Source organism: Trachypithecus francoisi, unplaced genomic scaffold (assembly GCF_009764315.1).
Source record: "Trachypithecus francoisi isolate TF-2019V2 unplaced genomic scaffold, Tfra_2.0 Lachesis_group11, whole genome shotgun sequence".
Classification (NCBI taxonomy): Eukaryota; Metazoa; Chordata; class Mammalia; order Primates; family Cercopithecidae; genus Trachypithecus; species Trachypithecus francoisi.
Window position 1 is genome coordinate 6033209 of NW_022681456.1, and position 24842 is coordinate 6058050.

The 24842-nt window shown below is 41.9% G+C and overlaps 1 long non-coding RNA gene across 4 annotated transcripts in view; it reads left to right on the forward strand.

The window, feature by feature from the left end:
* Positions 1 to 24842, forward strand: part of LOC117089188 — a 78200-nt gene that overhangs the window by 32412 nt on the left and 20946 nt on the right. For 2 of the 4 annotated variants that reach the window (XR_004439495.1, XR_004439493.1), the window contains 2 exons: positions 7558 to 7650; positions 8181 to 9404. This is a non-coding gene — a long non-coding RNA (uncharacterized LOC117089188). Of the gene's footprint in view, positions 1 to 7557; positions 7651 to 8180; positions 9405 to 24842 lie in introns of those variants that run through there. The other 2 variants (XR_004439496.1, XR_004439494.1) reach the window with 2 other exon arrangements.

Genomic DNA, 24842 nt, shown 5'->3' on the forward strand with positions numbered 1-24842 from the left:
TGGTGGTGGGCACCTGTAGTCCCAGCTACTTGGGAGGCTGAGGCAGGAGAATAGCGTAAACCCAGGAGGCGGAGCTTGCAGTGAGCCAAGATCATGCCACTGCACTCCAGCCTGGGGGACAGAGCAAGACTCCGTCTCAAAAAAAAAAAAAAAAAAAAAAAGAAATACCATGGTTCATGTGATTAAAAGCTAAACTTGTATTAAAATTATTTTTTAGATTTTTAAAAAATAAGATGTAGAATTGGAACCTTTGATAATACCTTTGACATATAAAGAATCTAAACAAATGAACAAGTAACAAGAATGGATAATGGACTGAAGAAGAAGCATAAACAAGCATTACAGAAATGAAAGATGTTCAAGCTTACCAAATATCAAATATGTGTGAATTTGAATGACAAAATCACTATATGTTAGCTACATTAATACATGTGTAGAAATACAATCATGGTCAAAAGTGTGAAATACATCAAGACACCAACATACACAGATGCTGCTAGTGAGGTCCTGAGTGAGTTCAAATGTTTTCTAAGACATTTTTACAACACATACCAAAACTTTGGAAAATAGATGACCTTCAACAGAAGTCTCAGTTATTGACATTGCCTCCAAGGAATTAATCACATATTGTTTTTAAGAACTTCAGTTCAAATATTTTCACATCTGCATTGTTTATAATAGTGTAAAATTGGGGATAACCTAAAGATCTAACAATAAATGGTATTTTAGTCACATGCTGCAAATTAGAAGCCCAAAAGATAATTATAGCCTGCAGACACTGTTTGTTTATACAACTCAATGATTTAAATTAATTTTGACTGGTTGCAAATACTTATATTTGCAAATGCCCATCCCTCTACATTTTGTGTGTGTGGTAAGAGGCACCCGATTTTATTTAGTGAAGACTTCTCCCCTATTCTCAGTCCATGTGATTCAGGTGATCTCTATGTCCAGACTCAGGGACGGATCATGGAACCCAGATATGACTAGTCAGATGGTTCGCACAGTTACGGATATTATCACTGGATGGGTTCAGATTGGTCTAAGCAGAGTAAATCTTAGTATTGTTTTTTTCTGGAGCCATGAGAAAGAGATGATATCTTTTCTGTAAAATGTTGTAAGTGGATGGTATGTCCTGAATCTTTAAGGCCACATCACATGGACTCACCCAGCCTAGCAGAAGATGGAATGAAGACAGGGAGGAAAACTGAGTCACAAAGCCACAGGTTCTAGGCAAGCCTGCGGTCAGCCAGTTCAGACCCTGGTCTTTTCAATGATGTGAGTCAACAAGCAACAACCTCTAGTATCTGTTTTCCTTTTTCAGTTAAAACATGTGGAATTGGAATTTATGTTACTTGTATCTGTAGAATGTTCGAAGTGAGAGAGAGAGAAAAAAAAAACAAAATGAAACAGAAACGTCCACCAGGGAACAAAATCCCCCTCTCTCTCACCTTCGTTACTTCTTTACAAAGCCACGCTGAAGCCTGCCCTTCCTGGCAATTGGCACCAATGACTGTATTTTCCATTTCTTTTTAAATCTATTGACTTACCTGACAATACGAAGGTGGAGAAGACTCTAAGGGGAAGTCATTGCTGTAGTATTGCAGAAAAAGATCAGTGCATTTGGAATTTCTGAACCCTCAGAGATAATGATTCCAGCAGCCTGCAGAGATTTCTGAAATGCATAAATACAAACCGCAGCAAACCATGGCCCACCCAACAGGAAAGGGCCGAGGCTTTAGCGCAGAGTTTTAACTGGAAATGAGCAGAGAGAAATATATTCTAGTGCCATGTCTTTATTGAAATAGAAGGATGATTTAGCTGGGCACGGTGACTCACGCCTGTAAGCCCAACAATTTGGGAGGCTGAAGTGGGCAGATCATTTGAGGTTACGAGTTCTAGACCAGCCTGGCTGACATGGCAAAACCCCATCTGTACTAAAAATACAAAAATTGGGCCGGGTGCGGTGGCTCAAGCCTGTAATCCCAGCACTTTGGGAGGCCGAGACGGGCGGATCACAAGGTCAGGAGATCGAGACCATCCTGGCTAACATGGTGAAACCCCGTCTCTACTAAAAAAAAATACAAAAAACTAGCCGGGTGAGGTGGCGGGAGCCTGTAGTCCCAGCTACTCGGGAGGCTGAGGCAGGAGAATGGCGTGAACCCAGGAGGCGGAGCTTGCAGTGAGCTGAGATCCGGCCACTGCACTCCAGCCTGGGCGACAGAGCGAGACTCCGTCTCAAAAAAAAAAAAAAAAATACAAAAATTATCTGGATGTGGTGCAGGCAGCTGTAATCCCAGCTACTCTGGAGACTGAGGCCAGGAATCGCTTAAACACAAGAGGCAGAGGTTGCAGTGAGACGAGATTGCACCACTGCACTCTGGCCTGGGTAACAGAGTGAGACTCCATTTCAAATAATAATAATAATAATAAGTGATTTAGTAACATTGTATTAACAGTTCACAAAAGGGCATTGGGAATACAGAGAAACTTTAATAATCGCCACAAAACACAGACAACTGGAGATAAAATGAGTGCATACAATGATCTATTGGGGATTTGCATTCTTTCTCTTCTCTCTCTCTCTCTCTCCCTCCCTCCCTCTCTCTCTCACTCTCTCTCTCTCTTCCATTCAATAGAGACAACCATCTTAAGTAACACCTGGCTCTTACTGAGAAAAAAAATCTGCTTGTTTTCTCTATCATAAAACATTTAGTTAGTCAAGTCCAAGCAATTTTATCTGGTCCCCTTCAGATAAAAAAGAATATGCTACTTACCTGCCCATGACTTCATCCTCTCTCTATCCTCTGCCTCTCCAGCAGGGCAGCTCTGTTCTGAGACTTTGGTGGTCAACAGCAACCCGACATCCTATGCTAATTAGGTACAGCCCCAAGACTGGCCATCCTTGGTTGGCTATGGAAATGCTGACTCCATGAGCCTAGAGACTGGACTTTTCCCCAGAAAATAATAAAAACTGTATTTGTCTTTACATATTTTATTTGTTCCTGTACGTTGATCATTGATCCACCTCTGAGCTGAGGAAAGGGAAGCTGCTTTTTTATTTTTCTTTGAAACTGTGTCTCACTCTGTCCCCAGGCTGGAGTGCAGTGGTGCAATCTCGGCTCACTGCAACCTCCGCCTCCCAGGTTCAAGTGATTCTCTTGCCTCAGCCTCCCGAGTAGCTGGAACTACAAGCATGCACCACTACGCCCTGCTAATTTTTGTATTTTTAGGAGAGACAGGGTTTCACCATGTTAGCCAGGATGGTCTTGATCTCCTGACCTTGTGATCCTCCCGCCTCGGCCTCCCAATGTGCTGGGATTACAGGCGTGAGCCACTGCACCTGGCCAGGAAGCTGCCTTTAATCACCTGTATTCCTAAATGGCTGAGATTAGATGAGGACACCAATGTTGACTCATCCAGTTCCTTCACTCAACTTTGACTTCCGTGAGGGCAGCATGGAACACTTTAGGCAGAAAAAGAGGTAGAAATGAATAATAAACTTCACCTGTAGGAGAAACTTTTCTTATTTTTCTTCTATGACTCCAATGTTGTTTTTAAAATAAAAAAGATAGATTTCATTTGCATTAAAACAGATCCAGAGAATGCTTAGGCCTGCAGCCAGTGGCTCTTGGTGGGTCTGGTTCTCTGGATGAACACGTAGTAACTAATTTGTTAGTGCAGGAAATCCACTTCCCACCTTTGTTTCAGAAGCAGAAATATTCTTTATTGTACTGTGTTGGGGTCTGCAGTGGCTGTTCATGCTAACTTGTGCTTACTTGCAAATCAGTTTGTGTATGTTTTAGGCATCACCAGGCATTTGAAGATTCAACCTTGTCACTGAAAGAGAGATTTTATTTTAACCCTATTGTGAGCCTTTCAGGCCTTAGGTGCACAGAGGATTTACCTGGAGAAAGTCATGGGGAAGGAGCTGGCCCCAGCTCTGAGGGCTCCTGTTTTTGTAGGTTCCTCACCAGCCTCCGGGGTTATAGCCTGAATCCTGCCTGGCATCCTAGAGACGCATAAACACCTATAATACCTCTCTAGTGGGCTCTTCTTAGACTCGGGGAAGATCTCATTTCATGATGCTTGAGGAGTCTCAGTTTTCCCTTGCTCTGTAATGAAGGCTTGGAAATGTTTCCTATTACATCACAAATCCCCACTCTTCCTTAGTGGACTTTGGTTCCTGAAGTAACTTGCATGTGCCTGAAACTGTGGAATGTCGTCTCATGTGACAATTAGACAGAAAGGCTAGCATTTGTTTACTCTTTGTGCATGTAATTGTGCTGCCAACCTTTCCTTAGAGTTGTATCTTGTTAATATATTGTCGGTTGGATTTTGGCATCATTCTCATGTTTTGGCAGAATTGAAATAGTCATTAGCTAGCTTTCCCCATTCAAATAAGACTGCAGAAAAAGGAAGGACAAAATGTGAGTAAATCAAAGAGCTTTTCCTTTTCTCTGATTTTGTTGACAGCAATTCCCATCTCTTGGTTCAGCTGTCTTTCTCATTAGTGGATCCTGATGAAATTATGGAAGAAATGGAAGAGCTCTTGATACTCCTATATAGACCAATGAAAACAAGTCATTCGTAGGTGGTTTCTCAACACAGATTGCCGGATCCTTTAAAATCTATGTTTCTCTTGCTCAGAGAGGAAACTGAGATCATCCTTCTCATTGTCATCAAAATACAGCAGGCAGAGGGTGCCGCCCACTCATCTGGGTGCTTTGACTGAAGTCCTAGAGGCCCTGCAGCCTCAGCGCACTTGCAGACCTGCAAGGTTTCTCAGGGTTATTTCCTGGTAGAACATATTTCTCTTTCCAAGGCATTTCTTTGACTTAATTCATAAATTTAACAGGTATCTACTGACTTGTGTCTGTGGCTTGGCCTTGTACAGGGGTTAGAGTCAAAAGTCAACCTCTGTGCTGCCCTCATGGAAGTCAAAGTCCAATGCAGGAGCTGGACGAATCAAGGGTGGTACCCTCATACTCCTTTTTTTGGATGGAGATGTTTTGCAAAAACAGCTCCTTTCAACACGTGCCCTGCCCAGAGAGTACCTACACCATCTCATGTCAGACCTAGACAGGTAGCCTCTTTGTTACATCTTCTGTCTTCTCCCTCCATAACTCATCACCAGTCTGGATGGAAGGGAGGTGAGACAAAGCAGGAGAAGAGAAGCCCCCTCCCTTCTCCCACAGCGTGTCCAGAGGGGTAAGAGAGAATCTGGGTATGAAGGTTGTTAATCCAGGATGGCTTATTTAAACAGTAAACAAGAACATACACAAAACAAACAAAATGAAAACTTTCATTGGACTTCTGTTGAAAATCCAGGAGACTATTATGTCTCAGGAGCCCACATTTCTATGGGGTGACCCCTGGCTAGAGCTGTCGCCCCCTTAGACAGAGCAGTTACTCCTCCTGTCACTACAGCCCACTCTGCTGCTCTGGGTTCTGTCATGAGCTGGATTGTGTGCGCTCATAATACGTATATTCAACTTCTCACCTTCGGGACATCAGAATGCAACTGTATGTGGAGATAGGATCTTTAGAGCAGTCATAATTTAGTAAAAATGAGGTTGTTATGGTAGGTCCTAATCCAATCTGACTGGTGTCTTTATAAGAAGCGGAGATTAGGACCAGACACGGTGGCTCACACCTGTAACCCCAGCAGTTTGGGAGGCTGAGGCCAGTGCATCACCTGAGGTCAGGCGTTTGAGACCAGCCTGGCCAACATGGTGAAACCCCATCTCTACTAAAAATCCAAAAAAAAAAAAAAAAAAAAAAAAGCTGGGTGTGATCGCAGGTGCCTGTAAACTCTGGAGGCTGAGGCAGGAGAATCACTTGAACCTCAGAGGCGGAGGTTGTAGTGAGCCGAGATTGCACCACTGCACTCCAGCCCAGACAACAGAGTGAGACTCCATCTCAAAAAAAAAAAAGAAAAAGAAAAAGAAAGAAAGAAAAGAAAAAGAAAAAAGAAGGAAAAGGAGATTAGGGCACAGACACTGAGTAGGCTATGTGAGGACACAGGGAGAAGACGGCCACCTACAAGCCAAGGAGAGAGGCCTCAGAAGAAAGCCACCCTACAGACACCTTGATCTCAGATCTTCCAGCCTCCAGAACTGTGAGGAAATGCATTTATGCTGTTGAAGCCACCCAGTCTGTGGGGCTTTGTTACGGCAGTTTGAGCAAATTAATGTGAATTTCCATTGCTATGCCTCTTCCTTTTGACCCATGTATCTGATCTTCCTGGTGACTGTAGGCCGTTTGAATGTGTGCTCTTTGATTTGAACTCATTTTTCATTGGTTTAATATACAAAGTTGTGCAATACGCAAGTGTAGTAGGGCCTCCTAAGAAAAGGTCCATATGCTAATCCCTGGAGCTGGTGAACATGTTACTTTGTAAAAGGGACTTTGCAGATGTGATTCAGTGCCTTGAATTGGGAGATTACCCAAAATTATCTGTGTGAGTCCCGTGTAATCATGTTTTCTAATAAGGAGAAGGATTGAGGGTCAGAGTCAGAGGAGAGGCGACCACAACAGCAGAGGTTGGAGTGTCAGGATTGCTGGCAGAGGGACCTAAGGAAAGGACTGCAGGTGGCCTCTGGAAACTGGAAAAGACAGCTAGGAGTAGGCTGTCCTCTGGAGCCTCCAACAGGAACACAGAGCCAGGAGTAGACGTTCCCCTGGAGCCTGCAATAGGAACACAGCCCTGCTGATAGCTTCATTTCAGCCACACAGACCAATTTCTAGACTCTGACCTCTAAAAGTATAAGACAGCAAACTGATATTGTTTTTTTTTTTTTTTTTTTTTGAGGCGGAGTCTCGCTCTGTCGCCCAGGCTGGAGTGCAGTGGCGCAATCTCGGCTCACTGCAAGCTCCGCCTCCCGGGTTCACGCCATTCTCTTGCCTCAGCCTCCCAAGTAGCTGGGACTACAGGTGCCCGCCACCTCGCCCGGCTAGTTTTTTTTTTTTGTATTTTTAGTAGAGACGGGGTTTCACCATGTTAGCCAGGATGGTCTCGATCTCCTGACCTCGTGATCCGCCCGTCTCGGCCTCCCAAAGTGCTGGGATTACAGGCTTGAGCCACCGCGCCCGGCCCAAACTGATATTGTTTTAAGCCACCTTGCTTATTTATTTGTGAACATGGGCATCACTGACTCGTCCCACTTGGATGTACACTGCACAAGGCAGGAATCTTGCCTATCTTGATTCACGCTGTGTCTGTGGCACCTAGAACGCTGCCTGGCACACACAATTACAAAAACAAAACAAAACAAAACAAACACAAAATGTTCAGTAAAGTCCTGCTAAGCAAATTACTCATCCACATTCCCCAGCCATGGAGTAGAGTTGACACCTCCATCAGGCCATTCTACTCACTGGGAAGACCCCATGACTTGCACCTTTGCCTGAGGTTGGATGTAGAACCCTGTGGGTAGGAAAATAGACTGATGCTGTTGAGTGAATAATAATTAACTGAGTTCCATGTTTATTCATTTACAACACAGTAGGCTCTAAGTTAAGCATCTCTGTTATTTTGTCTCATTTACTTCTCAGGACAGTCCTACAATATAGGGACTTTGCTCATCTCCAGTGTGTCTAGGAGACAGGCTCACTAGTGAGGAGTGATGCAGCCCAGGAATCACAGTGGTGAGTAATATTCAAAGTGCAAGACGTTGCCTGCATGTGGTCTGTGTGCATCTCCATGACCGTGTTGTATATGGCAGCTGCTGTGGGGTAGAAACCCCCTAGTGGTTTCGGAGTCCCAAGAGCTGAGTTTAATATTCTACATCACTGCTGTGATACAGAGTCTGATACCATTTTTTTTTTTTTTTTTTGAGATGGAGTCTCGCCCTGTCGCCCAGGCTGGAGTACAGTGGCGTGATCTCGGCTCATGGTTGGCCCCTGACCCCTTTCAAGCCCCACCCCTCACCTGCCCCGGTAAGAAAATCCAGCATCACCTCCCTCAGCACTGTAGGGAGTTGAGCCATGCAAGCCAGGACCTGTGCACTGGAGCCCACCCAGCCAGCCTCCCATTAGCAATCAGAGGCAAGGCTGCCCTCCCTCTATCCGCCACCCTCTGCCCCACTCAAGCTATGGGCTCCATTGGTACCAGGAACAATCCTGCTGTCCCCCAAAAGTCCCATTTTGTGATTAATAAACCGTTACATACATTTTAGGTGCATTTTTGGATCAACAATCTCAACGCTGGTCTCAGTATCCTAACCCATGTGGGGAGCAACTGGGGACAGGTAGGTCTGCCCTCCACCAGAAAACCACAGATCAGCTACTTCATATCTGAGTTACCTTGCAACGAGTGTCACTAACCCACACCTTACTTTCCTGGATTGTAAAATGGTGAGAATGAAATTCCCTACCATCGAAGCTCCCAGGGAAAAACCCTCTTCGAAGCATTGCGTATAGGGGTAAATAGGGTATCTATTAGTGATTCTACTAGTGATGGCAGAGAAGAAACTCATATTTAGAATTTTATTTTTTTACTCCATAAAGCCATGGGAAACAGATGAGAACAATTTGGGCTCTTGCCAAATGAGGTTGAAAAAGAACTAACTGTCCTGACGTGTCATCATGGCTATGGTTATTTAGGTCCAGTGCTCACTGAAGGACTGATGAGTTATGCTGAACCTCCTTGAGGGCAGAAAATCTACATAAATTACTTGGAATTATTTTGCACAAGAGACTTGTTTCTTCTCTTCTATTGATTGATTTAAGCATTTATGTCAAGATGTCTCATGAATATTTTCTTTGTACTTTGGGTTACCCAAAAATATTTTATTTATTTTGTTGCATGAATTTGTCTAGCATTGGCTGCTGAGAGCTCTTTCAGTTTGTACCTTTGCATACCCCCAACAATGATTTTTTTTTTCTTTTGAGGACTTTCTTACTTTCTCGTACAAGATGCTCCAGCCTCATTTTGTGTATTCTCTGTCTCAGTTCTAGAATCGGTCATTTTCCCAGGAAACCAGGGTTCTTTTCATGGGAGAATGGTATTAGAAATCAACATCTGGATTCCAGGTGGGCTTGCTTCTAAATAGGCAGACCTTCTTTTTCTGTAATGGAGTTACATCACACACGCATTGCATCAATTATGTGTGTGTGTGTGTGTGTGTTCGAGAAAGAGAAAGACAGAGAGAGAGATCAGACAGTGCTGGGTATTGCTCTACTAAAGTAGCTCATGTGAGATGTACAGCAAATGCTTCCTCAACTTGTCAAGCCATTATCAAATAACTCCTACATATTAGTTTTCTATGCTGCCTAAAATCTTACCATAAATTTAGAGGCTTACAATTTATAAGCTCATGGTTCTGGGGGCCAGAAGTCAAGGCACACATGACCAGGTTCTCTGTTCGGTCTCACAAGGCTGACATCTAGGTGTTGATGTGATGGGGCTCTTTTAATCTTTTTTTTTTTTTTTTTAATTTTAAGTTTTTTCAGTCATCCCTGTGTCTCTGGTAATGGTACAGGACTTATGTCTATATATTATGTGACAGCTTAGACAGTGCCAAGGATTCAGTCTTTGCCTTGATGAGAAAGCATCTACCTCCTGGGCTTTCTTGCAGTCATTTCTTGCCCATTTTTCTTATGAAAAATATTTGGCTGCTCCAGTCCCTGCACTTGAGATTAAAGTCTGTAGCTGTCTCAGGCGCAACTAACTAAAAACACATCATGACGTCTTTCTCCAAAGACATTTTTAGAACAAATTATTGAAGCCTTGGCACCCCTCCATGACATTCCCTGGGAAAGGCAGCAGGACTCTGTTCCTGTCCTGAGACATACCAGGTGAAGGCTGAGGATTGTTGAGGGAAGATAGATGGCTGAAAGTGGGACCCTTCTCAGCAACACACACTCCCATATTTCCATGTCTTATTTCCCTTTTAACTGCCCTTCCTTTGTGAAGCAATGAATATCCCCTGGTCTTATTGGAATGAGAGAAGGATAACCTTATGGGCTTTAGTGCCACAAAATGCATTAGTTGTCGTGTCAAAATGAATTCACTTATAATGAGCAGAGAAAAACAAGGAAGTGACTATTGGTATGATATATAGACAAGGAAGACCTTTGTATCATACAAGCTAAAGAGTAAACCATAAAAAATAGCTACAAAACGGTTTAAAATATCTGTTTATCACATTAGACCAAAATCAAAACTAAAATGTAAATGACATGTTGGGGAAACTATTTTCAAACTTTCTAACAAAGAATGAGTAGGCCTAAGGCAGGGAATTTATAAATTAATCAAGATAAAAGCAAATGCATCAAATAAATAGATAAAGGACATTAACAGGCAAGTCAAAATGGAAAAAGTAAGGCAGTCAACATTTGAGAAAAAATACTCAGCTTCATTAGTTCTGTAATGAATATAAAATAGGAACGAGGAATAGTTACTGTTTTGTTGCTCAAACTGGAAAGTGGCTTTTAATACAACTCTCCTTTCTTCAGGTCGTGTTGAGTTGGTCACTTTAGGAGTGGTACTGTATATGAATATCACTTTTCTTAAGGACACATTGGGAATTAGAATTGAAAGGCTTGTAAGTGAATGTGCCATCTGACTCAGCAACTTCAGCGTTGGACACTTACTTGAAGCAAATTATCAGAGCTCCACAACAAGGATAGAGGCTACCAGGGAGATAGTGAGTTCCCATTTCAGAAAATGTGCAAGCGTGAGGGACAATTGATGAGGCTATTGATGATACTGGGAGAGGGTTGGGTTAGATGAATCAATAGTAAGGTCATTCCAAGTTTCAAATGTTCTGACTCAACCACTCTCTCATCAAAACAAAGTGTTTGGAAGAACATAAAGATATGGAAAGTTTTACATTATTATTATAATCAAAATAGCAGCAACACACTTGCTATGTGCCAGACGTCGTTTGAAGCACTTCAAAGGTTTTTGCTTATGTAAGTTTTATGGCACCGTGAGAGGTGAGTATTAACATCCTTATTTTATAGATAAGCAAAGTAAGGGACAGAGAAATAAAGTCACATTCTTCAGGCCACATGGGAAATAAATAGAAAAGCCAAGGTGTCAGCCCAGACAGTTGCTCTGTGCCACACACAATCTTAGGTCTTATGCCAGCCTGCCTCCTATTTGTTAGTTCTGCTGTAATTCAAGGTCTGAATAATTGTTTTTTCTTCAAAATAGGATATGGAAAGTCACCAGGTCTGTACCACACTTTACAGTGTATAAAACACTTTCACCCAGAGTTATCTTATTTGATGCTTTCAATAAAACATTGGTGTTGTCCCAGGATAAGAACGTCTCCATACTAGGGGAAAATGAAGTTCCAAGGAGTCGTGATTTGTCTTTCTTTAGTTCACAGTGAGGTAGAGGAGATGCTCTCTTGTTAAAACCTTCCATGTCACCCAATGGCATACAGGGTGATCAGTACATTTGCTTTATTCACTTTGAGGCTGGTGCTTCCAGTAAGGGAACCATAGGGCATTCAAAGCCTGGACTTGGACCTACATGAGCTGTTTATCCATGGGGCTTTTAAAATTGCACCTGCAATACTTCTCAGCCACAAAGGTGACATAAATACTTGTGTTTGCTTCTCATCCACACAAACCCTGCACTGTCCTTCTTAATTTCCGGAAAGTAAGGTTCTGCATGCTTGCTTCAGTTGTCTGTTGTAATGTAACTAACCACCTCTAACCATAGTAATGTGAAAGAACAATCATTTTAGTTCCTCATGATTCTTTGGGTGAGAATTTGCTCAGGGGAGAGGGGATATGGACCATCTTTGAGCCATAATAATGGGAGCCATGGCTGTGATCATACAAAGGACTGGGATGACTCAGCTGGTTTCATGTCTGGGGTCTCAATTTGCCCTGTCCACTGGGTTCCTCGGTTGTCCACCATGTGGCCTCCCCACCAGGCTAGCTTAGGCTTTCTCCCTGCATGGCAGCCTCAGTGTGCGTTGACTTCTTACCTAGTGGCTGACTTCTCCTCTAGAGGAACCAGAAGCTGTAGGTATCAGAAAAGCTGGCTTGGAGCTGGTACAGTCTCCCTCCTATTGTATTCTACAGTCATGGCACATTCCAGGCCAGCCAGACTCTAGGAAGGAGAAAGACACTGTGTGTTTATAAGTGGAAGAAATGTCATGAATATCAAAGCCCTGAAAAATAGATTTTTCATTAAAACTTTCATATGTGCAAGTAACAGACATTTAAAAAAATTGCAAAATGTAAACAGCTGAAACTATTTTTTTCTGTCTTATGCCATTCCTGTTTGTCCTTCTAAATAGCAACTATATCTACACACCCACATATATTTAGATTTTTCCTCTTTCACACAAATTGGAACCTATCGTATCTGTTCTTCCACACTTTCCTTTTCTTCTATTACCATAGTATTTCCGAATGCACACACATGTAACTACTCATACTGATACAGGTGATCCTTGACCAGTGCAGGGGTCAGAAGCACCAACTCCCCACATGGCAATAAATCTGCATGTAATTTTCAACTCTTTCAGAACCTAGCTACCAACAGCCTTCTGTTGACCGACAGCCTTACTGATAACATCCACAGTTGATTAACACATAAATAGACTGGTATATATGTATATTTTATGGATTCATGACATACCTAACTTTTTCACATTTTGTTTTGCTATTTTTTGGTGACGTGGCTTGTGAGTTTTTCCAGCTTGCTGAAAATCTCCAAATCATTTTGTAATATATTTATTGAAAAAAACTCGCTTGTAAGTGGACCTGCACAGGGCAAAGCTGTGTGTTGTCTTAAGGTCACCTTTGTCTATGTAAATATAATTTTATAACATACAAATACACATACATATTTAAATGTATGTACCCATAAATACACACACGTATAAATACATTTGCTTATGTAAACACATTGTTAGGACACACACAAAAAGGAAACAATTGTTTGGGCGAGGAACTAAGGGGCCAAATGACAGGAGTGGTAGAACAATGTTCATTTTACATCCTTTTCGACATGTTAACTTTGAGCCTTGTGATATATTAATACATCTACTTTCATATTTATCAGCATTTTAAGTATAAAATATAGCTCAGAAACATTTTCTGGTAAGCTTTGGGAAGTGGCTTTTTAACTGCTGAATAATATGTCATTTAATGGGCACACCGTCATTGACCAAACTGTGTCCTCACATCCTTAACAGCAACATTAAAATTTTTTTATTACCGAATGTGTCTTATGGACCAACTCCTAAGTCACTAAATATAATTTAGAGGAAGAAATCTATTTGTATACATTATTGATATAAGTATGTATTTGTTTGTATATGAATAATGTAGCTCCTGGCCAACAGTATCAAACATTTTTAACGTCAAATCAATGTTTATGGACCTGTCTGGTGATACAGCGTAATGGCAATGACAGAAGAGCCGGATCATTTTTTAATATAATCCCAGGTCTCTTTGAAAATTGAAAACACTTTTTCAATTAAAGAGTTGTCAACAGGCCTTGTGGCTTGGCTGGAATGAAAGTGCTCAGTTGTAAATTTATTTTAAACTCCTGCCGAAAGCCTATGAACTGAGATAATTAAATAGGCTAACAGGAAACTGTAATCCCAAACAAGGCAGTGGGATGCAGGCACAAGACCACCGGATGTGCCTAAGGCTTCCCTCTCTATTTAGGCACAGACAGGTGGAAGAGAATTAGAATTGAGCGCCCAGAAAAGAACCCTTGGGAAGGGCTTTATCTTGTTTTGTTTCTTCTGTTGTCCAATAAGTAGATATCTGCTGTTATGGCTTCCTTTCCTTTCCTCTTCAGATGACAGCACTATAATGTTCTACTGAGAATGTCTTTCCTCCTCTAAGCAGCGCCTGTAAATAGTGGGTGATTCTTCGCCACCTCCCTGCTTCAGGAGTGAGCTTGTGACAGACCTGGCCAGTCAGCAGATTCTCTCCTGCTGATAAGACTGATTAGGTCAGAGATGGGCACGTGCCCTAAGTTTACCCAGTGAGGCTCAGCAGGAGCCTTCTATTGAGATTGTTGGGAAGAATGTGGCACCTCTCTGTTGGGGTGGTGGAGCGGTGTCAGTGAAGATACGCAGCTCCTAAATATCACCAATGGAGAGGGTGTGCTTGAGAATGAAGCCCATACAAGGAAAGACACACTGAGAGAGGAGACAAGCTTGCTGATAGTCTAATCAAAGAACCAAGGGATGCGCTAACCCTAGTCTTCCCAGTGACAACAGATTCATTCTGATTGATTCATTCATCAACTGTGAGCTGATTAATAGATGATTAATGACCACGTGTTGCTGAAGGCATTCGAGTGGTGTTCCTGCTATTTTTAACCAGAGTCCTGTTGGATACAGTATACACAACTGTGAGCCCTCATCTCCTCTGTCTACCTCTAGGTACAGAACAGAGGGCGAGGAGGCAGCGGGGCTGAGCCCCATCCCTGTGCGTACTGTTTTTGCCTTACTGCAGATAGCACTGCCTCGTTCTGGTCTGTGGCTTTTGTCTCTGGAGACAAAATCTTTGGCCCCCAGCAGTATCTACATCCTAATCCATGGGACCTGTCTCCTGGCACAAGAGACTTTGCAGGTGTGCTGAAGGTAAGGATTTCGAGATGGGGAAATTATTATGGATTATCCAAGCAAGTGCTAAATATAATCAAAATAGGGAGACAGGAGGATGAGAAACAAGACACATATATGACAGTGGATGCAGAGGTGAAAGGAAGGGAGAGGGAGAAAGAAGAAGAGAGGGAGACATTTGACTCTGCTGGCCTTGAAGATGGAGGAAGTTACTCCGAGCCAAGGAATGGAGATAGCCTCTAGAAGCCGGAAGAGGCAAGAAAAGAATTTCTCTCCTGGAGCCCTGGCAGGGGTGCTGCCCTGCTGACACCTTCATGTTGAGAATGATGACCTCCAGCATGATAGAGCAATAAGTGTGTTTTAAGCCACTGTGGTTGTGGTCATTTGTACAGCAGTGATAAGAAACTAATATCATCTCCTAATCATTCTTTCTGGGCCATCTGTGTCTCCCTTTAAATTACTCTCCTCTCTGCCACAAAATCCTTTCTAAGACAGAGCTCAGGTCATGTCACACCCAGCTCCATGTTCCCCATTGCATATAGAATAAGATTGGACCTACTGGCATGGCATTTCACGATCTTGACCATCAGTTCCAGCTCAGCTTCCCCCTCTTGCCTTCCTTCAGTCTCTCCCATATACTGTGTCTCTGAAAGCTGCAGCATCTCAGTATTTCCTGAGCAGCCCTCGTCATTGTTTCCATGATTGTTTCCTCCAGTCTGTGCATCTGTTCTCTCTCCTTGCATCTCTAAAATCTGTATATCTTTCAGGGCCTGATTTTCATGGCGCTGCATGCATGAATCTTTTCCCAATATTCCTATCTAGTGAAAAAAAATTTTTTCAATAATTTTGTGTCTCTCTTGCCATTCTTTTTGACTTTTATCTTCTATTGCTGTAATTTATACATGTCAGCTTTCTTTCCTGTTACATAGGAGCGGGGTCTTTTTTATTATTTCTCAGAATGCCTAGCAAATACTATGTGTTAAGTATGTGTTTCTGGAATCTGCTTGTTCATCAGAGTTTCGTAAGGCATTGAAATATAGGTCACATGCCCCCATGAGCCAGGAGGGTGACACACAACAATGAGTGAAGTGAACTTGTGAGCTTGTGGAAGACAATACTGAATGGTGACTACTGGTCAACTGGAAAGCGGGTCCCTTCCAAGAGGAGCAGCTGCTTCTGTGCTCTATTAGAGACACACGACACTGTTGGTACCATTTTTAACGGTTCAGTGAAAGTCTAGCATCGGAATTCTAAGTAAAACGTTCTTGTGGCTGGAGCAGCCTAGCCTGTGGAGTGCTTTGAGTGACTTATTCCCCTGTGGAGATCCACGAATGCATGGATTCATTAGTGAATGGGAGCTTGACTGGCCTTTTAAAAGCACATCTCTCAGTTTGGACAGCACAGTCCTTCCAGGTGGCACCTTGAGATTTGTATTTGCAGGCAACTTGGGATGACTCATCTTGAAATGACCTCAGTTGTCATTTATCACAGCCCGAAGTTTAAATATATACCTCATTGCACTGATGGTGATTATGATTCCTGGATAAAATATTTGGATGCCCTTACAAGCAAAAAACAAAATAAAAAACAAACTTTTTTTTTTTTTTTTTTTTTTGCTGTTCTTTATTTGGGACACAATTTTGGAAAAAGCATGGAAGGTTCCTGTAGATGAGAGAGGCAGTGTGGGTGGGTGAATTTGCAGGCCCAAAACCCATTCTTCTGTCCTCAGAATATTATCAGAACTTGACCATCATCCAAGTAGAGAAACTACCAGGAGAAGATCAGAGGGATCAGCTCACAATTATCCAGCACCTATAAAATTCAAGACACTGTTTTCATATATTTGCTCTTATTTAATGGGTGTGCAAAGGAGCCCATTATTTTCAGTTTGAAATTGTGCTCATGTAAACCTTCAGTTCTAATTTTAACAGTATGATCTTTGTGGAAGAAAGGAGTCTAATGACGTCGAGCCAAGCTGTGGGTCAGTTGTGTGTGTGTGTGTGTGTGTGTGTGTCCAGGCATTCACGCATTGGCAGAAAGAAAGAAGTAGAAAATAGAAGTCTACAATAATAAACATTGTTTTCTCCATTGGTGAAACTATATCCACTTTTAATCTCACTCTGTTTAACTAAACAATGTTAATATTTTAAAGTTTTATTTGGGAGCAATTCTGTGAACCAAAATCTAGGTAAAAATGCAGAATGTCCCAAATCAAAAGAACTAGAATGTTCTGCAGAAGTGGAAACTGGCTTGAGTTAATGAGACATTGCTCTTTTCTTTTAACTAAAATGGTTGGAAGGGAAAATGGTGCAGTAGATGAAGAGGTAGTCTTCCAAATGAGACACTCCTGGTTTTTGCTTTTGACCTTGAACAAGTAGTTGGTATATTTTAGCTTCCGTTTCTTTATCTATAAAATGGGATAGTAATACTAATATATAATGTATAGGGCGATTCTGAAGATTAAGTGCATAAAGTGTTCAAAGTAGGTGCTCAAAATGTAGATATTAAGACATATTGCAATATTACCATAATGCATTGTGGAACAAAGTGAAAACAAGACATATTTTAGAAAAACATTGTTTCTTTCCATATGCAAAAAAATCATAAATCACTCACTGATTTATTTTGGGTTAAAGTAACTTTGATTTGGACGTGTGAATGATGTAATCTATGCAGAGAAATGGAGCAAAAGCTCAAGAAAGCATCTGGATTGTTTTTTCTTGGTTTCTTTTTATTTCCTTTGTTTCCTAATCTTTGCCTCACCTGTTCTTAGGGTGAGAGCTGAGTTGTCAAAAGAAAGACAACAAAATTTCTAGAAGTCTAAATGTCTCCAGGCATTGTTCTGTAATAACAGTCGTTGCTAAAAGTGGAGGTCTCCTGCAGTAGCAGTGTGGGCGGGTGTCATCAGAGAAGCCTTGCTAGGATTTCAGACACAAAGCCGCCCTGCTGCCAGGCGAAACCCCAGGCTGAGAGCAAGAGCAGAAGCCGGGTCTCCGCAGTATTGTTTTGTTTTGGTTGTTGGTCTTTTAAATTTTTTTCTTTTTTACCTCTCTAATGAGGAAAAGAGTTTGGATTAATAAAAATATTCAAAAAGAAATGATGTACAAAAATCCTAATTGTACATTTTTGCCCAGATTCACTTATTGTTAATGTTTTGCTCAATTTGATTCCTATGTGTCCTTCCTCTCCTCTTCCTTCCCTCCCTTTCCCCCAGTTTCCCTGTAATGATATAGGTTCATTTGTTTTAGCCTGCTTGAAATGTTGTTTTTCCCTTCATCATTCCTATAGATTTAATTTTACTTTGGAATACATATGACATTAACTTTAATTTTTGAGTATGTATGATGTTCCTTCTACCTCATTCTCTCCACTTCTCCTAGGTAATCAGCTCATTTTCTGGTTTATTCTTTCTCGAGATGGTTAATTTTATGTGTCAGCTTGACTGTGCTAAGGGATCCCCAGATAGCTGGTAAACATTATGCTGGGTACATGTGTGAAGATATTTCCAGAAGAAATTTGCATTCGAATGAGCAGACTAAGAAAAGTTGCCCTCATCAATGGGGGTGATATTACATAATCCACTGAGGGCCTAGACAGAACAAAAAGATGGAGGAAGCATGAATTCAGTCTTTTTGAGTTGGAAGATCTTTGTTCTATTCTTGGACATTGGAACTCCTAGTATTGGTCCTTTGGACTCAGACAGAGTCTCTCACCAGCAGATACGTGTTGCACCTGCACCCTGACCTCCTTCTGCCTCCCAGCCCTTTGGCCTCAGATTGAAAGTTACACTATCTTCTCCCCTAGTTCCCAGGCCTTCAGCCCCACTGAACCTTAACTACACCTCTGGCTTCCCTGGTTCTCCAGCTTTCAGATGGGACTTAAGCTCCAAAACTGCATGAGCCAATTCCCATAATAAATCTTCTCTTAAATATCCAGATATAGGTTGGGCGTGGTGGCTCACGCCTGTAATCCCAGCACTTTGGGAGGCCGAGGCAGTCAGATCACCTGAGGTCTGGTGTTCAGCCTGACCAACATGGAGAAACCCCATCTCTACTAAAATACAAAATCAGCCAGGTGTGGTGGCGCATACCTGTAATCCCAGTGACTCGATAGGCTGAGGCAGGAGAATCACTTGAACCCAGGAGGTGGAGGTGAGCCGAGATCGTGCCGTTGCACTCCAGCCTGGGCAACAAGAGTGTAACTCCATCTCAAAAATAAAATAAAATAAAATAAATAAATATATATATATATATATATCCAGATATATCCTGTTGATTGTGCTTCTCTGGAGAGCCCTAATACATTTCTGTAATTATTTCTGTAAATATATGCAGATATATGCACATTCTCCTATTTTTTCTTTTATCTTACATAAAATGTAGCATGCTATATAAGTTCTTTTTAATATATTTTTTAATGTGGTAAAATGCATAACAAAATATATCATTTTAATTATTTTTAAGTGTACAGTTCTGTGGCAATAACTACATTCACATTGTTTGCAACCATCGCCCCCATCCATTTTCAGAACCTTTTCATCATTCCGGATTGAAACACTGTACTCATTAAACAATAGCACCCCATTCCTCCCTTCTCCCCAGCCCCCGAAAAACGCCATTGTGTTCTGTCTTAGGAATTTGCTTATTCTAGGTACCTCATATGCGCATAATCATACAATATGTGTCCTTTTGTGTCTGGCTTATGTCAATTAGCATAATGTCCTTAAGCTACCACCATGTTGTAGCATTTGTCATAATACCGTTTCCTTTTAAAGCTGAATAATTTATAACCTCTTTTGCACTTACCTTTTAAATTGTTTTGAAGTTAACATCTCCTGGACAGCATTCTATATGAGTTCATTAAAAAAATAAAAAGTCTGCATGTTTTTTAACAGCTGCAGAATACCCAACCGCAGTAGATAGCCCAGTTTATTCAACTGCTCTCCTATACTTGAATATTTAGGCAGTTTCTAATATCTTGCAATTACAAATCATGCCGCAATGCATAATCTGTGCAGATGTATTTTTTGTATGATTAGATGCATGTCTTTAGGATGAATTCCTAGAAGGGGCATTTCTAGGCCAAAACATAAGTGCATACATAGTTCTATTAGAAACTGCCAATTACTCTTTCTCTGGAGTGAAGTAATTTGCATTCTTGATACCAGCGTTGGAGAGTTTTTTTTTTTCCCCTGACAGCCTTGTCAAAAGAGTCTACTGTCAAGCTTTTGGCTTTTTGTCAATCTGATGGGTAGAATATATCTCTGAATAATTTTTATTTTAATTTTTCCTAGTATGTGTGAAGTTAAACACTTTACATACAGTTAAGAGATATTTTTTCACTTTCTGAGTTGTCCAGTCATCATTTTTGCAAAATTTTCTACAGCATGTTACATTTTTTCTCATTATTTAAAATGTCTTTATGATTTTGAAGTTTGTAGTATATGTTTCAATATATTTTTCCTGTTTATTATTTGTCTTTTTATGTTCCTCATAATGGATTATTTTTGCCATGAAAGTAAATATATATATATTTATATATATATATACACACACACACACATATACATATATGTAGTCAAGTTTTTAATTTTTCAGTTACATATGGACTTGGTTATAGTTGAAAGGATTTTACCTAGACCCAGATGATGTAGGAATTCACCCTTTTTTTCTTTCCATTTCAGTCTAATCCATTTGGAGGATTATCTGGTGCATGGTGTAAGGAATGGATATAATTATAACTCTTTGAACAAATAACTATAATTTATTCTAACACCATTTATTTAAAAGTCTCTGTTTTGCCCCCATGAATTGAATACCGTGGTAACCACATACTAGATATTTATATGCAGTTATGGCTATTTTGAGACTCCCTGTCCTGTCCCATTGATCAGGCTGTCCCTGCGCCAGCTCCTCACTGCCCTCTTTGATTTAGTACCTGGCATGACTAGTTCCCTTCCAGACTTGCATTTCAGTACTTTCCTGGTTATTCTGGTTTATTTCTTTGGCTGTATACATTTTAATATCAGCTTGTATAGCTCCAAGAAAATGTTCATTACAATTTTTATTGGGGTCACATTAAAGTTATACATTAAGTCAGAAAGAATTGAAACATCAATGATGTAAAGATGCCCTACCTAGAACAAGGAAGAACATAGCTATTCTTCAGGAGAGTTTTATACTTTTCTGCTTGTTGGCTTCAAACATTTCTGGTGCATTTATTCTTAAATGTATTGTTTGTTTCTTGTTGCTGTAATAAATGAGATCCATGGATTCATTTTATCTTCTAACTGGTGAATATTTGTGTCTATAAATGTTATTGATTTTTGTATGTTAATGTTGTACATTGTTCTCTTGCTGAAATCCTTTAGCGTTTATGTTAGTTTTTTTTTTTTTTTTTGAGACGGAGTCTCGCTCTGTCGCCCAGGCTGGAGTGCAGTGGCCGGATCTCAGCTCACTGCAAGCTCCGCCTCCCGGGTTTATGCCATTCTCTCGCCTCAGCCTCCCGAGTAGCTGGGACTACAGGCGCCCGCCACATCGCCCGGCTAATTTTTTGTATTTTTTTAGTAGAGACGGGGTTTCACCGTGTTAGCCAGGATGGTCTCGATCTCCTGACCTCGTGATCCACCCGTCTCGGCCTCCCAAAGTGCTGGGATTACAGGCTTGAGCCACCGCGCCCGGCCTTTTTTTTTTTTGTTTTTTTTTGTTTTTTTTGTTTTTTTTTTTTTTGAGGCGGAGTCTCGCTCTGTTGCCTGGACTGGAGTGCAGTGGCCGGATCTCAGCTCACTGCAAGCTCCGCCTCCCGGGTTTACGCCATTCTCCTGCTTGAGGCGGAGTCTCGCTCTGTTGCCCGGACCGGATCTCAGCTCACTGCAAGCTCCGCCTCCCGGGTTTACGCCATTCTCCTGCCTCAGCCTCCCGAGTAGCTGGGACTACAGGCGCCCGCCACCTCGCCCGGCTAGTTTTTTGTATTTTTTTTTTTTAGTAGAGACGGGGTTTCACCGTGTTAGCCAGGATGGTCTCGATCTCCTGACCTCGTGATCCGCCCGTCTCGGCCTCCCAAAGTGCTGGGATTACAGGCTTGAGCCACCGTATGTTAGTTTTATCATTGATCCTCTGGATGTGTGATCAGGTTCTCTGCCTATGGAGTTTTATATCTTCATCTCAGTCTTTATGTACAAATTGTTTCCTTTTGTCTAATTGCCCTAACTAGTTCCTCAAGAACACTGAAATAATAGTGAAAATTATTCACATTCTTGCTTTGTTAATGATCCTAGTGGAGGTCCTTCTAGGGTCCCCTCATTATGTAAACTTTTGGCTTTTAATATTGAAGTCTATGGCGGGGCGCGGTGGCTCACGCCTGTAATCCCAGCACTTCGGTAGGCCAAGGCGGATGGATCACGAGGTCAGGAGTTCAAGACCAGCCAGGCCAACCAACATGGTGAAACCCCATCTCTACTAAAAATACAAAAATTAGCCAGGCGTGGTGGCAGGCACCTGTAGTCCCAGCTACTCGGGAGGCTGAGGCAGGAGAATCGTTTGAACCCAGGAGGTGGAGATTGCAGTGAGCCAACGTCATACCACTGCACTCCAGCCTGCGTGACAGAGTGAGACTCCGTCTAAAAAAAAAAAAAAAGAAAAGAAAGGAAAAAGATTGAAGTCTATACCCACTGTTTTTATTTTCTCAACATTTTTTTGGTCAATGATGTGTGTTTTTCAGCATTTATTAAGAGAACCATTCTCTCTTACTTCTTCTCCTCCCACACCCACCCTTCCGTCAGCCTGTCCATCAGTTTCACACCTTCCAGGGGTTGAACAAGAGAGAAAAGAGGGAGGGGACAGTAAAGATCCTAGAAGTATCACTAACTTCCCAAGCTGGCTCTACTCTCTAGCCTTAGTAGAGGTTGCCTCTTTCTCTTATGGGTACTTTCACATATTTGCCAATGATTCCCTGCTGGACCCCAGTGATAATTCCTCTGGTTTAGGAATAATTTGCTTTTACTGCCCCCTAATTCCTCACCTACTTCTATTCATCCTGCCAGCCACCCCACATAGATGCTTACTCACAAAGTCTCCAGGTTGCTTTTACATTCTGCATGAGTAGGGGGACATCCGTTCCAGTTTTCCCAAAACTGTCTCAGGCAATTTCTGGTGTCTTGGCATAATTATTAATATCCTCCTGTTCACTTTCAAAAGTCTCTCTATGTGGGCAATAAGAGACCTGGCTTCCCTAGACCTGGCCACACCTGGAGCACAGGCATACATGGCCTTCTTAGTTTTGGGGCACTCTGAGCACCCAGGTCTCTCCTCACAGGGCAGCCCCCAGACAGCTCTGCCACCAGACAGGTGACTAGGCCTCCTTAAGACCTGCATATTTCTGGGGCAGGGCTCATCTCACAATCCGTGATGTCTTCCTGTTTTGAGCTCTTTAAGTGGTCTGCCAGGCAGCAAATAAAGTACGTAGCATCTCCCCTTTCTCCTCACCTTAGGAACTACAGATCTCATCGAAGAGTTGTTTGTTGTTGTTGTTGTTGTTGTTGTTTGTTTTACAGTCTCCTCCATTTTTTTACAATAGCGTCTGGATTTTGGCCCCTAGGTTGCACCTATCTTCACAGCAGGCTGGGACGCATTAGCATTTAAAAGCATACCAGAGCAGATTCAAATGTTTACACATCCAGCTGTTTCAAACATAGCCCACATAAGCTGGTATTTAACCATTTAGAGCCATCCAGCTTTTTTTTTTTTTTTATACTTTAAGTTCTAGGGTACATGTGCGCAACATCTCGTCCAGCTTTGTATACTCTGCAAAACTGCATCCAACATCTGCTAGCCATAGATAAGCCAAACTCAGGAGCTCTAAAGCCCCCCAAATGGCTCTTGCCTTTTGGAGGGCTCTGACCCAGAGACTCCCTACTGTGCTACAGGACAACATCACCCAGAGAGATGAGTCTCCCCTAACCCAGGAGTTCCCTTCTCCTCCTTTTTATCTGGGTGATGGGCCACATACCGCAACCTCGGGAGCGGCTGGTGCTGTGAGGGACTGCCTCTGTCTGTCACTGTGCTAGAGTTCAGCGGATCACCACGGGTGCACTCCTGCCACCTGCTGGTAATAGCTCCTCTCTTTTGAAACTCATGTTCCATCCTCCTGCCTCTTTTTATGTTTTTAAAAAGGTTAAAGGGCATTAGGAATGATTGAACAAGTTTTCAGATATTCCTGTGAAAATGTGCATTTTGGTCTGTGACTTTATTTTGAAAATCCTGATGTTTGGCCCAAACGTCCTGCTCCCCCTGTGCTGAGCATCTTCCATCGAGAGTATTGCAACATCACAAGTGCATTTATTAGCTGGAATGAATACTTAATCCGTGGGTGAGGTGTTACCCTGGGATCTCATTTAATACTCACAACAAGGAAATCTATGAACATGTACTTAAGTTCTAAAGGTGTTAAAGGAAAAGAAATAAATCCTGAAAGCAGGCTGAGACCCCTGGGAATTTTTACCATCACTCATTGACAGCTGAAGATTTGATAGTGATGCGAAAGGAAGAATGGTTTGATTTTTCGAATGTCTGCTGATAGCTTTTCTGTTTTCTCTGTTGTATCTTGGTAACTTTCATCCCTTATGAGGCATAGTTATTACAGAGAACATCTTATGTATGCAACAAAACCCTGTGGACCATACACTTTAGAGTTATTCTAAGAGGTTTTCAAGGGCAATTTTGCTACGTGCTGTCTTCCACTTGTATTCTGAATTTAGAAAATTTGTGTAAGGTGCAAGAGTAGGAAACATGTCAGAAAAGAGAAAAAAGAAAGTAAAATGTTGTACCTGTGCCCAGAGGACATCTGTGCTGAGAGGGGAGCTGGGCTGTCATTGCAGTTTTGTTCTAATACCACTGTCTAAAATGACTCATTGTTCTTGGCTCACATGAAGATGTCAGTGTGCTGAGACGTAAGGAGCGAAGGGGAAGACAGTGATACGAGATGAAAGAATAAGTCAGGTCATGCCCCGAGGCCTGGGAGCTTGTGGCCGGTGTTTGAATTTTGTTCTAATCAAAAGGAGAAGGCTCTGGAGGGTTTTAAGAGGAGGAGAGATGATGCTTGATTTATTTTTCTAAGTGATCCCTCCAGCAGCTCCACGGATAATGTATTGTGGGACTTAAATCAGTAATCAGATGGATGTATTGAAAACCATGAAGGGCTGGGTGCGGTGGTTCACCCCTGTAATGCCAGCACTTTGGGAGGCCGAGGCGGGTGGATCGGGGGGTCAGGAGATCGAGACCATCCTGG